Source organism: Crinia signifera, chromosome 11 (assembly GCF_055691185.1).
Source record: "Crinia signifera chromosome 11, ASM5569118v1, whole genome shotgun sequence".
In the NCBI taxonomy this organism is placed as follows: domain Eukaryota; kingdom Metazoa; phylum Chordata; class Amphibia; order Anura; family Myobatrachidae; genus Crinia; species Crinia signifera.
This window is the reverse complement of record NC_139227.1, coordinates 92,256,152-92,274,628: the sequence shown is the minus strand read 5'-3', so window position 1 is coordinate 92,274,628 and position 18,477 is coordinate 92,256,152. Positions and strand designations below refer to the sequence as shown.

Sequence of the window (18,477 nt, the reverse complement as noted above, 5' to 3'; positions counted from 1 at the left end):
TTCGCTCTTGATGGTGTGAGTTTCCTTGGTGATTGTCGATGTAAATGTTTTGTTTTTGTGGTTCTGTGTTTTTGGGTTCTGCACCCTATGCATTGTCCACATCTGTGGAATCCGTTTGTGTCTAAGTTGGTTTCTAGTTGGCTCTGTCTCATTTCTCTGGGTGGGATGTGATTTTTTACTAGCTTCTGTTTCAAGTCAGGTGCTTTTCTGTATACTACTTTTGGATTTTTTGGTAAGATGTCTGCTAATGTGTCGTCTTTCAGCAAGATTTTCCAGTGTTTCTTGACCATGTTATTGACTTGTTGTGCCGAGTCACTGAATTGTGTGATGAAGTATATGTCGTTATTTGCCTTTTCTTTGTCGGGGTGTGTGGGTTTGGATTCCAGCAGTTTGGCTCTGTCTTTCTGTTCTGCTGTTTTGTATGCTTTATCAATTAGTTGTGTATCATATTTTTTCTCTAGAAATTGGGTTTTGAGTTGTTGGCTTTGTGTTTTGAATACGTCAATGTCTGTACAGTTTCGTCTTAGTCTTGTAAATTGTCCGAGTGGGATGCTTTTGAGCCAGTTTTGGTGGTGTCCGCTGTCAGATGTAATGTAGCTGTTAACGTCTACTAAAAAATATGATACACAACTAATTGATAAAGCATACAAAACAGCAGAACAGAAAGACAGAGCCAAACTGCTGGAATCCAAACCCACACACCCCGACAAAGAAAAGGCAAATAACGACATATACTTCATCACACAATTCAGTGACTCGGCACAACAAGTCAATAACATGGTCAAGAAACACTGGAAAATCTTGCTGAAAGACGACACATTAGCAGACATCTTACCAAAAAATCCAAAAGTAGTATACAGAAAAGCACCTGACTTGAAACAGAAGCTAGTAAAAAATCACATCCCACCCAGAGAAATGAGACAGAGCCAACTAGAAACCAACTTAGACACAAACGGATTCCACAGATGTGGACAATGCATGGGGTGCAGAACCCAAAAACACAGAACCACAAAAACAGTCAAAACATTTACATCGACAATCACCAAGGAAACTCACACCATCAAGAGCGAACTCACATGCCACATCAAAGGTATCATATATCTATTAACATGTCCGTGCGGCCTCCAGTACGTAGGCCGGACCATCAGACCATTCAAAACAAGATTAGCCGAACACATAAGGAACATACGTAAAGGTTATGATCAACACAGCGTCTCAGCTCATTACAAATCCACACACAACCAAGATCCAAGCACTTTACAATTCTGCATTATCACACAGGTAAAACCAAACTGGAGGGGGGGTAATTATGGAAAAACCCTGGATCGGGAAGAACTTAGATGGATATACACCCTGAAGACCCTAGAGCCAAAAGGAATGAATATTGACTTCAATATTGCATCCATAATCTGATCACGTCACCCATCATACTCAGGCATCCCATATAGAAATAATCCAGCTCTCCCCGCTAACACCAATACAGAACCACCATCGGATATTCTCTTAAAAATACCCACCCACAACATAACCCTGCAACCCCTAAATCATCAGGCATCAAGTTGCATCACCTATGTAGGGTTGAAGCGTATTATCAACATAGACACAAGCCAGAAACAGCACTCCCTCTCAACAACCCCCCAAAAAAACCCCGTAATTATCAATCACCTGTTTCAGCATCACTCAAACACTCTCCGTTTTACCTCTCTCTCATAAGAGAGATTCACTGGCCACAACACAAATTATTTTCACCTAGCACCAATCACCGAATTAACATAGGTACACACTTGACACTAAACCAGCCCATCATCAGAAATTCCTTAAACATACGTAATGGAACCTGCATCACCCGTGTAAACTAAACCCACAGCTGCACAGTGATCACAGGGGAGGAAAAGGCCAATCGCAGGCAAGCAACCTCCCACCTTCAAGCAAAGAACCTATGAGATGACCAGAAATCTCAACCAATAAGGAGACACCCTCTCCTATGAATACAGACAGTTTGCAATCACCATGGCATCCTTGACAAAGGCTTAACCATAGCCGAAACGCGTTGGATCTCACCACATCCAGGACACCCAGGACACCCACAGAAGGTGCCCCAACAACACATCGGGCTCAGTCTCCTCCCGCGGGAGTAAGAGCGCACCGATCAAAGCGTGACGTCAACCGGATCAACGCTGCCGGTCTCGCGAGACCCGGCACCCGGAAGTGACCCCACGCCGAGGATCAGTGGAGCCAGGCACCGGTCCGCGAGTAAGACGCTGCGGCTGCAGCGCTACCGGACAAGAAGACAGTTCAATCCACTGCAAGGGAGACGGAGGCATAACAACGCCGCAGACTCCCAGACACCCAGCGGGTAAGAAGCAGGCTAGCGGGACGACGCTTCCTGCTCATCCCGCCCACTAACTTTGTTTGATCCCCTCGCCTCTACCAAGGACAGCTTGGGTGGACGTACGAGACTTACCCCCACAGTGCATACCCAGCACAATCAGGGTACAAACCAGAGAGACATAAACCCAGGCCGGGTTTATGGTACAAAGGGATCTGCTGACTCCCCAATTCCCCGAGGGGGCTCTCTGAGGCTGCACGGCACGGGCCCACACTGTCACCCCTTTCCCCCATCACATTTCACTGAGACATTTATTATTTATACTGCATCAACTGTATTTTGTAATAAAGCACTTTATGCACGAAATACTGACTCCAGCATCATTAAATTTAGACACAGGCAGCGCTTCAGCCCCACCTTCTTTTGCAACTCATATCTTTTTGGAGCTGATATTTTTGTCAAGATCTTAAATTCCTGTCAATCATATTATAAAGTCTTTCTTTAAATAACAGACATGCACAGCACACTTTTAGTGTAACTCTAGCATTGCTTTTACAGTAGCAGTTGTGCTATTGGCCAGATGTGACTTGCCATCAAGCCTTTGATAGTGATGAGAACACAGTCCAAATGCTAGAAATAATTTACTTTAAAGTAGGAAAAGTGGTGTCAGAAAGCCGGGATTGGGAGATAGCAGAAAGACGAGGTGGCCGAGAGGTTAAGGTCATGGACTGCTAATCCATTGTGCTCAGCATGCATGGGTTCAAATCCCATACTCTTCGATTTAATTTACGTTGTCTGGACATGCTACTTTTGCGAAGAATGCTTCATAAGCCAACACTGTAAAAAAATACTTTTAATCAAGAAATCTATTTCAAGATCAGAAAAAGATGCCGATTGAAGCTTAAACAAAAATATCAAGAAATAAACCAGTAAAGTCAAGATTATGAACAAGATGCCATTTGAAGCCAACACAAAAATTTCAAGAATATACCAGTCAAATCAGGAATTCTACTTCAAGATCATGAACATAATACTCTGTCTTACAATTGGATCTGAAAGTGTTTTCATTTTACAAAATCATTTATTATTAAGTAAATAAATTCTAGAACATTCTCTAGGTATTTGTTAAACTTATATGGGCTGCTGATAGTTATGACAATACAATCCACAGAGGTTTAAATTATTGACTTTTAAATGCCACAAGTGGTGTCGGATTGCTGGGTGCATTGTCAACATGGACGGCGATGGACTGCTAATCCATTGTGCTCTGCACGCATGGGTTCAAATCCCATCCTCGTCGGCTTCATTTCTTTTTGGAGCTGATATTTTTGTCAAGATCTTAAATTCCTGTCAATCATGTTATAAAGTCTTTCTTTAAATAACAGACATGCACAGCACACTTTTAGTGTAACTCTAGCATTGCTTTTACAGTAGCAGTCGTGCTATTGGCCAGATGTGACTTGCCATCAAGCCTTTGATAGTGATGAGAACACAGTCCAAATGCTAGAAATAATTTACTTTAAAGTAGGAAAAGTGGTGTCAGAAAGCCGGGATTGGGAGATAGCAGAAAGACGAGGTGGCCGAGAGGTTAAGGTCATGGACTGCTAATCCATTGTGCTCAACCCGCATGGGTTCAAATCCCATCCATGTCGATTTAATTTACGTTGTCTGGACATGCTACTTTTGCGAAGAATGCTTGAAGCCAACACTCGAAGCTTACACATAACTGTAAAAAAATACTTTTAATCAAGAAATCTATTTCAAGATCAGAAAAAGATGCCGATTGAAGCTTAAACAAAAATATCAAGAAATAAACCAGTAAAGTCAAGATTATGAACAAGATGCCATTTGAAGCCAACACAAAAATTTCAAGAATATACCAGTCAAATCAGGAATTCTACTTCAAGATCATGAACATAATACTCTGTCTTACAATTGGATCTGAAAGTGTTTTCATTTTACAAAATCATTTATTATTAAGTAAATAAATTCTAGAACATTCTCTAGGTATTTGTTAAACTTATATGGGCTGCTGATAGTTATGATAATACAATCCACAGAGGTTTAAATTATTGACTTTTAAATGCCACAAGTGGTGTCGGATTGCTGGGTGCATTGTCAACACGGAGGACGAGGTGGCCGAGTGGTTAAGGCGATGGACTGCTAATCCATTGTGCTCTGCACGCATGTGCTCAAATCCCCTCTTCGTCGGCTTGATATCTTTTTGGAGGTGATATTTTTGTCAAGATCTTAAATTCCTGTCAACCATGTTATAAAGTCTTTCTTTAAAAAAAGAGATGCCGATTGAAGTCCAAATGCTAGAAATAGTTGACTTTAAAGTAGGAAAAGTGGTGTCAGAAAGCCGGGATTGGTAGTGATAAAGCAGATATTTATCTGATAAGATTAGATATGATTGATAACCCAAACTGGTATATATTTACCTTTTTACCTTTAAATATAACGGCAACGCTGAAATGATTGCACACCCAGACAACCTTGTTATAAAAGGTATGACAATGCTTTACTTAAAGAATAGCTTCATTACAGGTATTTGCAAATGCAGACTAACACAAGAAACATAAAATTGATTAGCTAATACTTAAACAGTAATTCTATTTCAAATCAAAATGGACACCTTTCAAGGACAGTGATCAGCCATGATTAAACCTCCTTCATAATTACTTCCAGCCCCCCCGTGCTTGCTGGTTCTTCCTCAACTGCCTTCCCCCTCCTTCTATAACTCTGATATTTAAACCTAAATCACATTAATTAATTAATTACTCATAAGCATTGAGTCTTATTGGAAAGCTCTGCTTTCAATCATGATGTCATAATTAACCCAACACCCAGCTTCAGTGGCCTTGTGGGTCTACGCATGTGTGGCCTTGTTCCCATATAGTTGATGATTGTGGAGTCTAGGTGTCTGTCCTTGTTCTATTATACTGTCAACATCACATTCTTAAGCTTCTAAAACCAAAAACAATTCTCTATAAGAAATCACTTTTACAGCTCTGTTCTGAATGATCAGCCATTTTATAATATTATTATGCAAGTCATGGTTCAACAAAATGGCTGCTGCTTCTAACATATTATAACTGTTTAGCGCAAAGGGAAGGCCTCACACGCAGTGAATAGTACAGTGTGCAACAAGTTAAAGTCATCTGCAGCAATAATAGCGGCAGTCAGGAAAACAGAATATAATAAAAGCATAGATTTATTGATTAGTTGATTTTCTGTATTATCAGTCCATCCTCAACTTTTTTCATATCTCAGAAGAAAGTTCATATCTCTCGTACTGTGCATCATTTGTTTCTCTCTTAATACATCGGAAAACCTGCTTGAAGCATTTCACTAGTATACAGAAAAATCAATAATATTATCTTGGCAAAAACATTAAATTTCTTAAAGCATATATAACATTGACTTATGCGAACCAGTTATTGGGGTTCAACCAAATAAACCAACTGTAGGGAATCACATCACTCACACCTGTTCAATAAACTAATTTTTAACCCAAATAATTTCATTCAACTTTCCTTTTAACGTCATCATCCGTTTAGTATTTGTGATGCTTGTACCATATTTTAATTATATTCACAAATTCAAACACAATTTTATGAACTTGGGATAATGTAAATAAGTGTGTTTCTTTAATATACCATGTGTTACTTTCAAATCTTCATGTTGAATCACCACTGTATTAATTAGTAAAAGTACAATTTATTACAATAGATCTTGTTTGTAACCATTTAGAAACCTTAAATTTGTAAATATAATATAATCCTTGTGGTAATGTCCATATCTTAAGAGACAGTATGTTGAGAAAACATCATAAGATACAATTCAATTAGTACCCTTTTTTTATCTAGATGTTATACTAGCACACCCAACTCTGTCACATAACTACATGTTTTGTTGTACTCCAAAATATCTCCTGTTATTACACTCTTTACCAATTTTAAACCTAGGGAGAGTCAGTAATCTTATAAGATTCACTTGTGTAAATCCTACATAGAAAATGAAGTGTTGTTTGATTTGACTGCAAATATAAGTAGCCATTAACCCAACATTACCGGAGTGATACCGTAGATGACAATATAACCAACAATCAGTTTACCTTATTGTTCTTTTTATCAGCTCATGATGAGCGTCTTAAAGAAGAAATGTCAGTTTGCATATAGATATTATGTTTGCACCATTGTTATCATCCTTACTCAGAATGCCTCTTCTTTACTGATACCTTACTAGATGTATTCTATCAATGGTTCTGGTGTGGATGTTCTTAGTTACTTTTATGTTATTACTCATATATTTATTTTAAACCTTCTAATTAGTTTAACATATTTGCTATCAGTATTTTATTACCATCCTCTGATGCATACCGAAACCTGGGAGCATCAGTAGTATGATGTATATGTGTGTCTGTTATGATTATACTTGTGGGATTAAAATTAAAAGCAGAAGTAGAATACACCACCATGACTCTAGTAATACCTCTTTGATAACTATACACACTGTCCTTGCCAGCAACCAATCCCTGGTAACCCTCATTCACTATAAAAATATGAAAACTTAAAAAACAAAAATGACTTCTTCAGTTAGTAAGTGTATGGGAAACTTGGTCACTCATGGGGATCATTGTTTTACACCTTGTCCACAACCCGCAGGGACACCACTAAGGGTATCCCCCGATTCCGTGGACCTCTTCCTGCCCACAACCCGCAGGGACACCACTAAGGATGCCCCCCGATTCCGTGGACCTTGTCTTGGTCTGTGTGGGGGCCCTGGACAGGACCATCATCAAATAAGTTTATTAAGTTAGAATCAAAGTCACAATATTTCTCGCTGGGGCCTCCAACTGATAAAGCAGATATTTATCTGCATCAGTTTATTTTTCTTTCAACTGATATCACCACCAGGTCGGAAACCTTCTTGCAGTGAGACGCATTAATTCAATTGGTTTGTTTCACAGGGATGGGTCTTGCCTTTGATCTACGAGACATTTAATTGTAAGAATTTTTCTCACCATTGCATAGTCTCCAGGCTGGACCTTATAACAACATCCCTTCATAAGCTTGTTTGCTTTTCTGGTAAAGTATTTAGATGATGTGAGAATTAGAGTGACAAGTCTGCTGCTGGATGTTGAGTAGGGTTTGCTGGTCTCCCAAAAATAAAAAAATGTATATATAAATTAAAATAATGATCTTATAAGAGGACAGGTTCAGTGGCTGCTGAGGAGTAGTGTGAATGTTATACAAAACCGAAGACAAAACTTCAAGTCAACTCATGGTAATTTCCACACCCACCCTAAATAATGTGTTCTCAATGTGCATTTGTTAACATGTTCAATTTTGACTAAAACCTTTTAGTGTGTGGTGAGTGCAACCAATTTTTCATATCCATATATTGACTTATTCCTTAGAATACCTTTCCTGTCAAATATGTACCTCTATGATTTCTTTAATACCATATACCTTATGGGATAACATATCTGAACACAAATTTCTCAAAACATTTCATTGCTGTAAAGGATGCTGTTCATGGGACAGCTGGGATGTTCCTTATAATCAAGATAACATATCAGATACCATTTAAATATAATGACAATTTTATATGCATGTAAATTCCCAAAAAATATTTTTAACCTTAGGAATGGACCAGTGGTAGGAGAAATGTTAGATGGTTCTATAGGAATAATTTTCCTGAGTTCATTCTCTTGCAGTTGAGTTTGGGACTCCTTTTCTCTGCATAAGATGAAATCAAAATACATGCCCTCTCTCTCCTTACATGGGTCATCCCATGGGCAGCTTCCGCATCTGCCAGGAGGAGGGGTTTGGGGAGCTACTGATCTGCCCCCACCATCTTTACATAGGCCATTAGCCTTTTGACTGCATCCATTTATCATCCATTGGCACATTCCTTTTAAATACACAACTCTTGATGTTTTATGAGATTCTGCTGGTCAATTGTAAAAACATTAAATTGTATAGTGGTGTGATTTACAACAGTGGCCATCTTATTTTTGTTACCAAGTGAAACAAGATCACTTTATAACATGTGAGCTTGACACTTAACAACTACTGCCTTTGCAGAGAGTTGCACAGCCTCAATGAGCTCCTTTACTTGCTGTGATATTAGCGTATTATATCATAGCAAAATCACGATGGAAAATGAGGATCTCTAAATCCAATACTACCGCATATCCCGTATATGGCCATCCTGAGTCTCCTTGTTGGTGACAACTACAATCTTTGTAGATGGTAGTGGCGTGTCAGAGATACCAGGTCTAATTGGAGAAATTCTGCTTTAAATATTCCTCACAATCATGTTCTAAATCCTGCATCTCATCCATCCTCTGGGACTCCCGGGTCCCACCAGGTAGCAGAGTAGCAGGATTTAGCGTACCACACCTGACAATAGTCAGGTCATGTGGCGCTGGGAGCAAAAGTTCCCAACGAGAGAACCATGCACTGGAAATGTGTCTTGTCCATGAAGAGTTTAGTAAGAAAGCAACCGCATGAGGAACACATAATGTCAGTGGGTGTTGTAGTACAATGTCCTCTACTTTCTGCACTAAGGCCGCGGCAGCCGCCACAGCTCTTAAGCATGTCGGTAATGCAGCTGCCACTTGGTCAAGTGCACAGCTGTAATACCCAATCGGTCTATGTGAATCCCCATGTATATGTGTTCAAACTCCCAAGGCCTCTGGTTGTTGTTCATTACAGTAAAGACAGGTATATGATAAATCTGATATATCCAGTGCTGTGGCTTCTGTCAGTGCGTGTATCAGAGCCTCAAATGAAGCAATTATGTCAGTATTTTGTACTTTGTCAGCTCTGTGTCAGTTAGATTTAGTAGTAGTAATAGAAAATGTGTCAGTAAGAGAATCCTGTAAAGAATTATAAACACATAATTAGATCATAAACATATTGAATCAGCATTGTGGTAGCAATCATGCAACTCATTGTGGGACATAGTGGGGCTGTCCATAAAACTTTGGCTTAATTAAGTCCACGTATATTGGACTGTGCTGTAAATAAATGTATTAAGTCCTGACTATCTGCTATTTGATAGTAAGAGATATGCAGATCATAAATCAATAATTAGATGACGGTAATACTTCCATAACTGTAAAGTGAATTGATTTACACTAAAAAAATAATAAGAATAATCACATTGGGCAGATAACCTACAATAACGGAGTGTTGCAACTACTATGGGTATTAGATAATATGCTTTGTTGTAAAATCGGAAAAAAACTATTTCTTGTGGTCCATAGATGTTCAGAAACTTGTGACAGGATGAGTAGTTGAAAACTCATCAAAATACTAATTGCTAATGCCCTATGAGCATCACTCGTATCCTCTAACCCCGTGAGGGTTCTCATATCGGTTAGTGCCTTCTGACAGCAGTCTCTCATGGATTCCTGTTAATAATACACAATTTCTTCCAAACCACTCTGAGAAAAAACAATCATTAAATCATTACAAATATTTGAGAGAATATCATGATTGGTTGTGCAGCAAATGCGATTACTAGTAGCAGTACCCAGTAGTGCTGCACCTAATTGTGACCTCCATTCCTTATTTGTGGGCTCATATGCATGACCAATGGATCTAGTAAAGTGGCAACATGCAATCAGATAAATCAGTAAGCATAAAAATGCAACTCAATATGCATCTTATAATAATCACTATAAAATCTGTATTTTTTCAATAAGGGCTTTGATAAGGATTCTGCAGAGGTACCTGCAGACTCAATATTATTTTCTAAAGAATTTCTAGTGGCTCAGTAATAATAATAATAATAATAATAATAATAATATTTTTTTAAAACACTTGCTTTTTCTGTGCAAAATGAAATGCATCAATTTGTAAATTAATCTTTTCTCTGGAATGGTCACACCTCTATTGGCTGGGATTTAATTTAAATAAAACAAGCAAAAGCAATAGCATTATTAAGCTCAGACATCATATTAGCATTTGTCATTTGGAAAAAAAAATGGCAGTTTTTTAAACAACATTATCCCATGAGGGCAGCAATGGGGAGGGGGCTGGAGGTCATCCTTGGGTATGGCTGATCACTGTCCCATACAAACATTGCAATAACTTTAATCTATTCATTGTGCTTTTTCAAAAGGGTAAACATTATCTTCAAGATCTTTCAACACATAATTGTTCATATGTCCTTGTTATGGAAAACAGTTCTGTAACACTCCTTGGATATTTCACATCATTTAGGAATAAAACTTTACTCTCTTATCAATCTAATTAACCGTTTCCTGCCTTTAATCTCCTACAGAGTTATTTCTGATGTTACTCTCACCTCATCACTGAAAAAAAACTTATTCCCTTCTGCTTTTTCAAAAATAAACAAATTTTTTTTTTAAATTATTCTTTTTTTTCCCCATTTTTTTTTCTCCCTAAGGCTCTAAAAAACATATCACCTCTCCTCACTTCTCACTGAACAGAATTAACCCCTCAGTGGGACAGTACCATCTTTCCAAACATATGTGGGTTAGTGGGATATACTATCTCAATTCTTGAAGCTTTCACCACCTGTCACCAGACCATTGTGCGTTCACTCTCATCAAATAATCATTACCTCACAGGTGCATCATCATCGCCAATTCCAACTAACTATGACCAGCACAGTATTTTCTATACCTTCTCACTTGCTCACACTAGTCACATACTCAGAACTATCTGTGATCCCATACAAATGCCTAAAAAGGTGTTACCTCTTTCAAAGACAAAAATGTAAATAAAAATGAAAAATTTCCCCAAAAAACCTAACCTTGCGTTATGTGTCTGTCACTGTTATCACACCTACGCCTTCCACATACTGTCCTCTGTTATCAGTATAGTGGGCCACCTACTGTCCATCTCTGTTATCAGTATGGTGTTTCATCTACTGTCCTCTGTTATCAGTAGTCACGTGTCCCACCCCCACCCTTTTTTCTCAGTATATTTTACCTTGCACGTAGGTGGCAGATACCCCCTGTGAATCTCGCTACCGGTCAGCACTCTCACAGGACAAAATCAACTCGTCAAATCAAAAAAATTATATGCAATATGTCAGTCTGTTATCATATCTGCACATTGTCTAAGCGATCATTACACGCTTAGATCACTATCTCCCCTGGTTATCTAGCTAACTGTGGCCACAGTATTAACCCCTTAAGATACTCTATCAATTTAGTACCCTCCCCCTTTTAAAACAAACAAAATTAAATTAACACAAATCAAAAACAAAACAAAAATTGGCTTAAAGAAAACCCCACAGCCTTGAGTCAGTTATCACTGATTACCTTCCATTCATAAGAATAAAAATAAACCCAGGATTTATCTGCGCATTACTCAAGGTATATCTGATTCAATATATGTATCCAGATCAAGCACATAGGCAACAGAAATTGCAAACAGAAAACATGGTCTAATATATCAATATGAACCTTTAAGAATAGATGTTATATTGGACTTATATCTCATCGATATATATATCACTTTTCTTATTCAAAATGTATTACTCATTAACTGAAAAAAACATTGAATTCACATGATCATTTCCTGTTTCTTCACCTAACATGGACAACTCCTTATCTCGCATTACATCAACTGAATCCATCACTTTAGAGTTTCCAACTCACAGCTGCTTTGTTTAATAAACCAAAAAAATTAAATCAAAAACCCATAGCAGAAAAACATCAGTCCTACATTACGTACTTCATCTCCACAAGACAAGAAAAAAAAACTTTACAATGAGATAAACTCGATCTTACTTTCTTTGTTATAAACAATATTCCAATTAACTTTATTTATTCTGGTGGTAAAAATGAACTGTTACTTGGCTTACAATATTAGCGTCTACTCCTTTAAACTCTGTATTTTAACGGACCTCTGTCTATGGATATAAAGAAATTAGCTCAAACTGTTATTGTAATCCGACTGCTTGCTAGCTCTAACAATGCAACGTATACTTAATTATTTATTAACATTTTCTTATATAAACCACATACAGTAGACAATCTGGGGGTTTCCAAACAATACAGATTATGGATAAATCATGCATTCCATTTCTTCCACATGTTGCTGGCCAGTCAACCAGAAAGAAATGTAAATAAACAACCTCCTATCTCTAATCACCAAATTATAAGCACGGGAAAACCTACAACAAATATATGCAACTTCTTTAAAATTTATAGATTGGACAAACAAAGAAACTCTAATTATCAAAACAACCGCTACCGATTAGTTACTTCAGCAATATCCTCAGCAGACAATATACACCAAACAATCCAACCACGGTCAAAAAATAAAAACAAACAAAAAAAATACTGTCATTTAAAGAATATTATTATTTTTTTTTTTTAAGTATAAAATCATTGCCAGCATAACCTTTATATCAATATGCTTGCTATAGTCTGCACGCTTTGCAAATAAACTAAAGACATATTCTTCCTGACTCAAGCAATGTTGTTTACAACTTCTTGCCAAGTTTCTCGCTGCTCTCCTTATCTATTCTCTGACACAGAGAAGAAATGGGCGATGCGGGGGGGGGGGGGGTTAGCAAGCTGACAGTCTGCAAAATGCAGCGTTGTCTTTCCATGCCTTAAATTACGATCTATTTGTTTTATAATTAAATAGCGAAGTTCCTGCAAGTAATTTTGGATTAGTACACTTAACAGACATTGAGAAAGATAAGGGTACAAAAAAATGCACCGCCATTACAATTTTTTCTACACATTTTTTTATTTATTTATTTTTTTTTTTTTTTAAATAGCTAATTTTTTTTTTTTTCAAACTTTGATTTTCTCAATAACTGATAAAATGTAAAAACCAACATCATTGGATCTCGCTGGGGCCTCCAACTGATAAAGCAGATATTTATCTGATAAGATTAGATATGATTATATATTGTATATATTTACCTTATTACCTTTAAATATAACGGCAACGCTGAAATGATTGCACACCCAGACAACCTTGTTATAAAAGGTATGACAATGCTTTACTTAAAGAATAGCTTCATTACAGGTATTTGCAAATGCAGACTAACACAAGAAACATAAAATTGATTAGCTAATACTTAAACAGTAATTCTATATCAAATCAAAATGGACACCTTTCAAGGACAGTGATCAGCCATGATTAAACCTCCTTCATATTTACCTCCAGCCCCCCCCGTGCTTGCTGGTAATTCCTCAACTGCCTTTCCCCTCCTTCTATAACTCTGATTTTTAAACCTAAATCACATTAATTAATGAATTACTCATAAGCATTGAGTCTTATTGGAAAGCTCTGCTTTCAATCATGATGTCATAATTAACCCAACACCCAGCTTCAGTGGCCTTGTGGGTCTACGCATGTGTGGCCTTGTTCCCATATAGTTGATGATTGTGGAGTCTAGGTGTCTGTCCTTGTTCTATTATACTGTCAACATCACATTCTTAAGCTTCTAAAACCAAAAACAATTCTCTATAAGAAATCACTTTTACAGCTCTGTTCTGAATGATCAGCCATTTTATAATATTATTATGCAAGTCATGGTTCAACAAAATGGCTGCTGCTTCTAACATATTATAACTGTTTAGTGCAATTCTACTTCAAGATCATGAACATAATACTCTGTCTTACAATTGGATCTGAAAGTGTTTTCATTTTACAAAATCATTTATTATTAAGTAAATAAAGTCTAGAACATTCTCTAGGTATTTGTTAAACTTATAGGGGCAGCTGATAGTTATGACAATACAATCCACAGAGGTTTAAATTATTGACTTTTAAATACCACAAGTGGTGTCGGATTGCTGGGTGCATTGTAAACATGGAGATCCGAGGTGGCCGCGTGGTTAAGCGATGGACTGCTAATCCATTGTGCATGCATGGGTTCAAATCCCATCCTCATCGGCTTCATATCGTTTTGGAGCTGATATTTTTGTCAAGATCTTAAATTCCTGTCAGTCATGTTATAAAGTCTTTCTTTAAATAACAGACATGCACAGCACACTTTTAGTGTAACTCTAGCATTGCTTTTACAGTAGCAGTCGTGCTATTGGCCAGATGTGACTTGCCATCAAGCCTTTGATAGTGATGAGAACACAGTCCAAATGCTAGAAATAATTGACTTTAAAGTAGGAAAAGTGGTGTCAGAAAGCCGGGATTGGGAGATAGCAGAAAGACCAGGTGGCCGAGAGGTTAAGGTTATGGACTGCTAATCCATTGTGCTCAGCACGAATGGGTTCAAATCCCATCCTCGTCGATTTAATTTACGTTGTCTCGACATGCCACTTTTGCGAAGAATGCTTCATAAGCCAACACTCGAAGCTTACACATCACTGTAAAAAAATACTTTAAATCAAGAAATCTATTTCAAGATCAGAAAAAGATGCCGATTGAAGCTTAAACAAAAATATCAAGAAATAAACACCAGTAAAGTCAAGATTATGAACAAGATGCCATTTGAAGCCAACACAAAAATTTCAAGAATATACCAGTCAAATCAGGAATTCTTCTTCAAGATCATGAACATAATACTCTGTCTTACAATTGGATCTGAAAGTGTTTTCATTTTACAAAATCATTTATTATTAAGTAAATAAAGTCTAGAACATTCTCTAGGTATTTGTCAAACTTATATGGGCTGCTGATAGTTATGACAATACAATCCACAGAGGTTTAAATTATTGACTTTTAAATACCACAAGTGGTGTCGGATTGCTGGGTGCATTGTAACCATGGAAGACGAGGTGGCCGAGTGGTTAAGGCGATGGACTGCTAATCCATTGTACTCTGCACGCATGGGTTCAAATCCCATCCTCGTCGGCTTGATATATTTTTGGAGCTGATATTTTTGTCAAGATCTTAAATTCCTGTCAATCATGTTATAAAGTCTTTCTTTAAATGACAGACATGCACAGCACACTTTTAGTGTAACTTTAGCATTGCTTTTACAGTAGCAGTCGTGCTATTGGCCAGATGTGACTTGCCATCAAGCCTTTGATAGTGATGAGAACACAGTTCACATGCGAGAAATAATTGACTTTAAAGTAGGAAAAGTGGTGTCAGAAAGCCGGGATTGGGAGATAGCAGAAAGACTAGGTGGCCGAGAGGTTAAGGTTATGGACTGCTAATCTATTGTGCTCAGCATGCATGGGTTCAAATCCCATCCTCTTCGATTTAATTTACGTTGTCTGGACATGCTACTTTTGCGAAGAATGCTTCATAAGCCAACACTCGAAGCTTACACATCACTGTAAAAAATACGTTAAATTAAGAAATCTATTTCAAGATCAAAAAAAGATGCCGATTGAAGCTTAAACAAAAATATCAAGAAATAAACCAGTAAAGTCAAGATTATGAACAAGATGCCATTTGAAGCCAACACAAAAATTTCAAGAATATACCAGTCAAATCAGGAATTCTACTTCAAGATCATGAACATAAAACTCTGTCTTACAATTGGATCTGAAAGTGTTTTCATTTTACAAAATCATTTATTATTAAGTAAATAAAGTCTAGAACATTCTCTAGGTATTTGTTAAACTTATATGGGCTGCTGATAGTTATGACAATACAATCCACAGAGGATTAAATTATTGACTTTTAAATACCACAAGTGGGGTCGGATTGCTGGGTGCATTGTAAACATGGAGGACGAGGTGGCCGAGTGGTTAAGGCGATGGGCTGCTAATCCATTGTGCTCTGCACGCATGTGTTCAAATCCCATCCTCGTCGGCTTCATATCTTTTTGGAGCTGATCTTTTTGTCAATATCTTAAATTCCTGTCAATCATGTTATAAAGTATTTCTCTAAATAACAGACATGCACAGCACACTTTTAGTGTAAGTCTAGCATTGCTTTTACAGTAGCAGTCGTGCTATTGGCCAGATGTGACTTGCCATCAAGCCTTTGATAGTGATGAGAACACAGTCCAAATGCTAGAAATAATTGACTTTAAAGTAGGAAAAGTGGTGTTAGAAAGCCGGGATTGGGAGATAGCAGAAAGACCAGGTGGCCGAGAGGTTAAGGTTATGGACTGCTAATCCATTGTGCTCAGCACGAATGGGTTCAAATCCCATCCTCGTCGATTTAATTTACGTTGTCTGGACATGCTACTTTTGCGAAGAATGCTTCATAAGCCAACACTCGAAGCTTACACATCACTGTAAAAAAATACTTTAAATCAAGAAATCTATTTCAAGATCAGAAAAAGATGCCGATTGAAGGTTAAACAAAAATATCAAGAAATAAACACCAGTAAAGTCAAGATTATGAACAAGATGCCATTTGAAGCCAACACAAAAATTTCAAGAATATACCAGTCAAATCAGGAATTCTACTTCAAGATCATGAATATAATACTCTGTCTTACAATTGGATCTGAAAGTATTTTCATTTTACAAAATCATTTATTATTAAGTAAATAAAGTCTAGAACATTCTCTAGGTATTTGACAAACTTATATGGGCTGCTGATAGTTATGACAATACAATCCACAGAGGTTTAAATTATTGACTTTTAAATACCACAAGTGGTGTCGGATTGCTGGGTGCATTGTAAACATGGAAGACGAGGTGGCCGAGTGGTTAAGGCGATGGACTGCTAATCCATTGTGCTCTGCACGCATGAGTTCAAATCCCATCCTCGTCGGCTTGATATATTTTTGGAGCTGATATTTTTGTCAAGATCTTAAATTCCTATCAATCATGTTATAAAGTCTTTCTTTAAATAACAGACATGCACAGCACACTTTTAGTGTAACTCTAGCATTGCTTTTACAGTAGCAGTCGTGCTATTGGCCAGATGTGACTTGCCATCAAGCCTTTGATAGTGATGAGAACACAGTCCAAATGCTAGAAATAATTGACTTTAAAGTAGTAAAAGTGGTGTCAGAAAACCGGGATTGGGAGATAGCAGAAAGACCAGGTGGCCGAGAGGTTAAGGTTATGGACTGCTAATCCATTGTGCTCAGCATGCATGGGTTCAAATCCCATCCTCTTCGATTTAATTTACGTTGTCTGGACATGCTACTTTTGCGAAGAATGCTTCATAAGCCAACACTCAAAGCTTACACATCACTGTAAAAAAATACGTTAAATTAAGAAATCTATTTAAAGATCAGAAAAAGATGCAGATTGAAGCTTAAACAAAAATATCAAGATATAAACCAGTAAAGTCAAGATTATGAACAAGATGCCATTTGAAGACAACACAAAAATTTCAAGAATATACCAGTCAAATCAGGAATTCTACTTCAAGATCTACTTCATTTTACAAAATCATTTATTATTAAGTAAATAAAGTCTAGAACATTCTCTAGGTATTTGTTAAACATATATGGGCTGCTTATAGTTATGACAATACAATCCACAGATGTTTAAATTATTGACTTTTAAATACCACAAGTGGTGTCGGATTGCTGGGTGCATTGTAAACATGGAGGACGAGGTGGCCGAGTGGTTAAGGCGATGGACTGCTAATCCATTGTGCTCTGCACGCATGTGCACAAATCCCATCCTCGTCGGCTTGATAACTTTTTGGAGGTGATATTTTTGTCAAGATCTTAAATTCCTGTCAACCATGTTATAAAGTCTTTCTTTAAAAAAAGAGATGCCGATTGAAGCTTAAACAAAAATATCAAGAAATACACCAGTAAAGTCAAGATTATGAACAAGATGCCATTTGAAACCAACACAAAAATTTCAAGAATATACCAGTCAAATCAGGAATTCTACTTCAAGATCATGAACATAATACTCTGTCTTACAATTGGATCTGAAAGTGTTTTCATTTTAAAAAATCATTTATTATTAAGTAAATAAAGTCTAGAACATTCTCTAGGTATTTGTTAAACTTATATGGGCTGCTGATAGTTATGACAATACAATCCACAGAGGTTTAAATTATTGACTTTTAAATACTACAAGTGGTGTCGGATTGCTGGGTGCATTGTCAACATGGAGGACGAGGTGGCCGAGTGGTTAAGGCGATGGACTGCTAATCCATTGTGCTCTGCACACATGGGTTCAAATCCCATCCTCGTCGGCTTCATATCTTTTTGGAGCTGATATTTTTGTCAAGATCTTAAATTCCTGTCAATCATGTTATAAAGTATTTCTTTAAATAACAGACATGCACAGCACACTT

General features: G+C 37.3%; 6 non-coding genes across 6 annotated transcripts; all 6 read left to right on the top strand.

The window, feature by feature from the left end:
- Window positions 1–14,508: 14,508 nt before the first annotated feature.
- TRNAS-GCU (transfer RNA serine (anticodon GCU)) lies at window positions 14,509–14,590 on the top strand. The gene has a single exon. It is a non-coding gene; the product is annotated as a tRNA-Ser (tRNA).
- Window positions 14,591–15,071: 481 nt separating this feature from the next.
- Window positions 15,072–15,153, top strand: TRNAS-GCU (transfer RNA serine (anticodon GCU)). The gene has a single exon. It is a non-coding gene; the product is annotated as a tRNA-Ser (tRNA).
- An 830-nt stretch (window positions 15,154–15,983) lies between these two features.
- Window positions 15,984–16,065, top strand: TRNAS-GCU (transfer RNA serine (anticodon GCU)). The gene has a single exon. It is a non-coding gene; the product is annotated as a tRNA-Ser (tRNA).
- Window positions 16,066–16,335: 270 nt separating this feature from the next.
- Window positions 16,336–16,417, top strand: TRNAS-GCU (transfer RNA serine (anticodon GCU)). Its single transcript has one exon. It is a non-coding gene; the product is annotated as a tRNA-Ser (tRNA).
- Window positions 16,418–16,898: 481 nt separating this feature from the next.
- Window positions 16,899–16,980, top strand: TRNAS-GCU (transfer RNA serine (anticodon GCU)). Its single transcript has one exon. It is a non-coding gene; the product is annotated as a tRNA-Ser (tRNA).
- Window positions 16,981–18,293: 1,313 nt separating this feature from the next.
- Window positions 18,294–18,375, top strand: TRNAS-GCU (transfer RNA serine (anticodon GCU)). The gene has a single exon. It is a non-coding gene; the product is annotated as a tRNA-Ser (tRNA).
- Window positions 18,376–18,477: the final 102 nt, after the last annotated feature.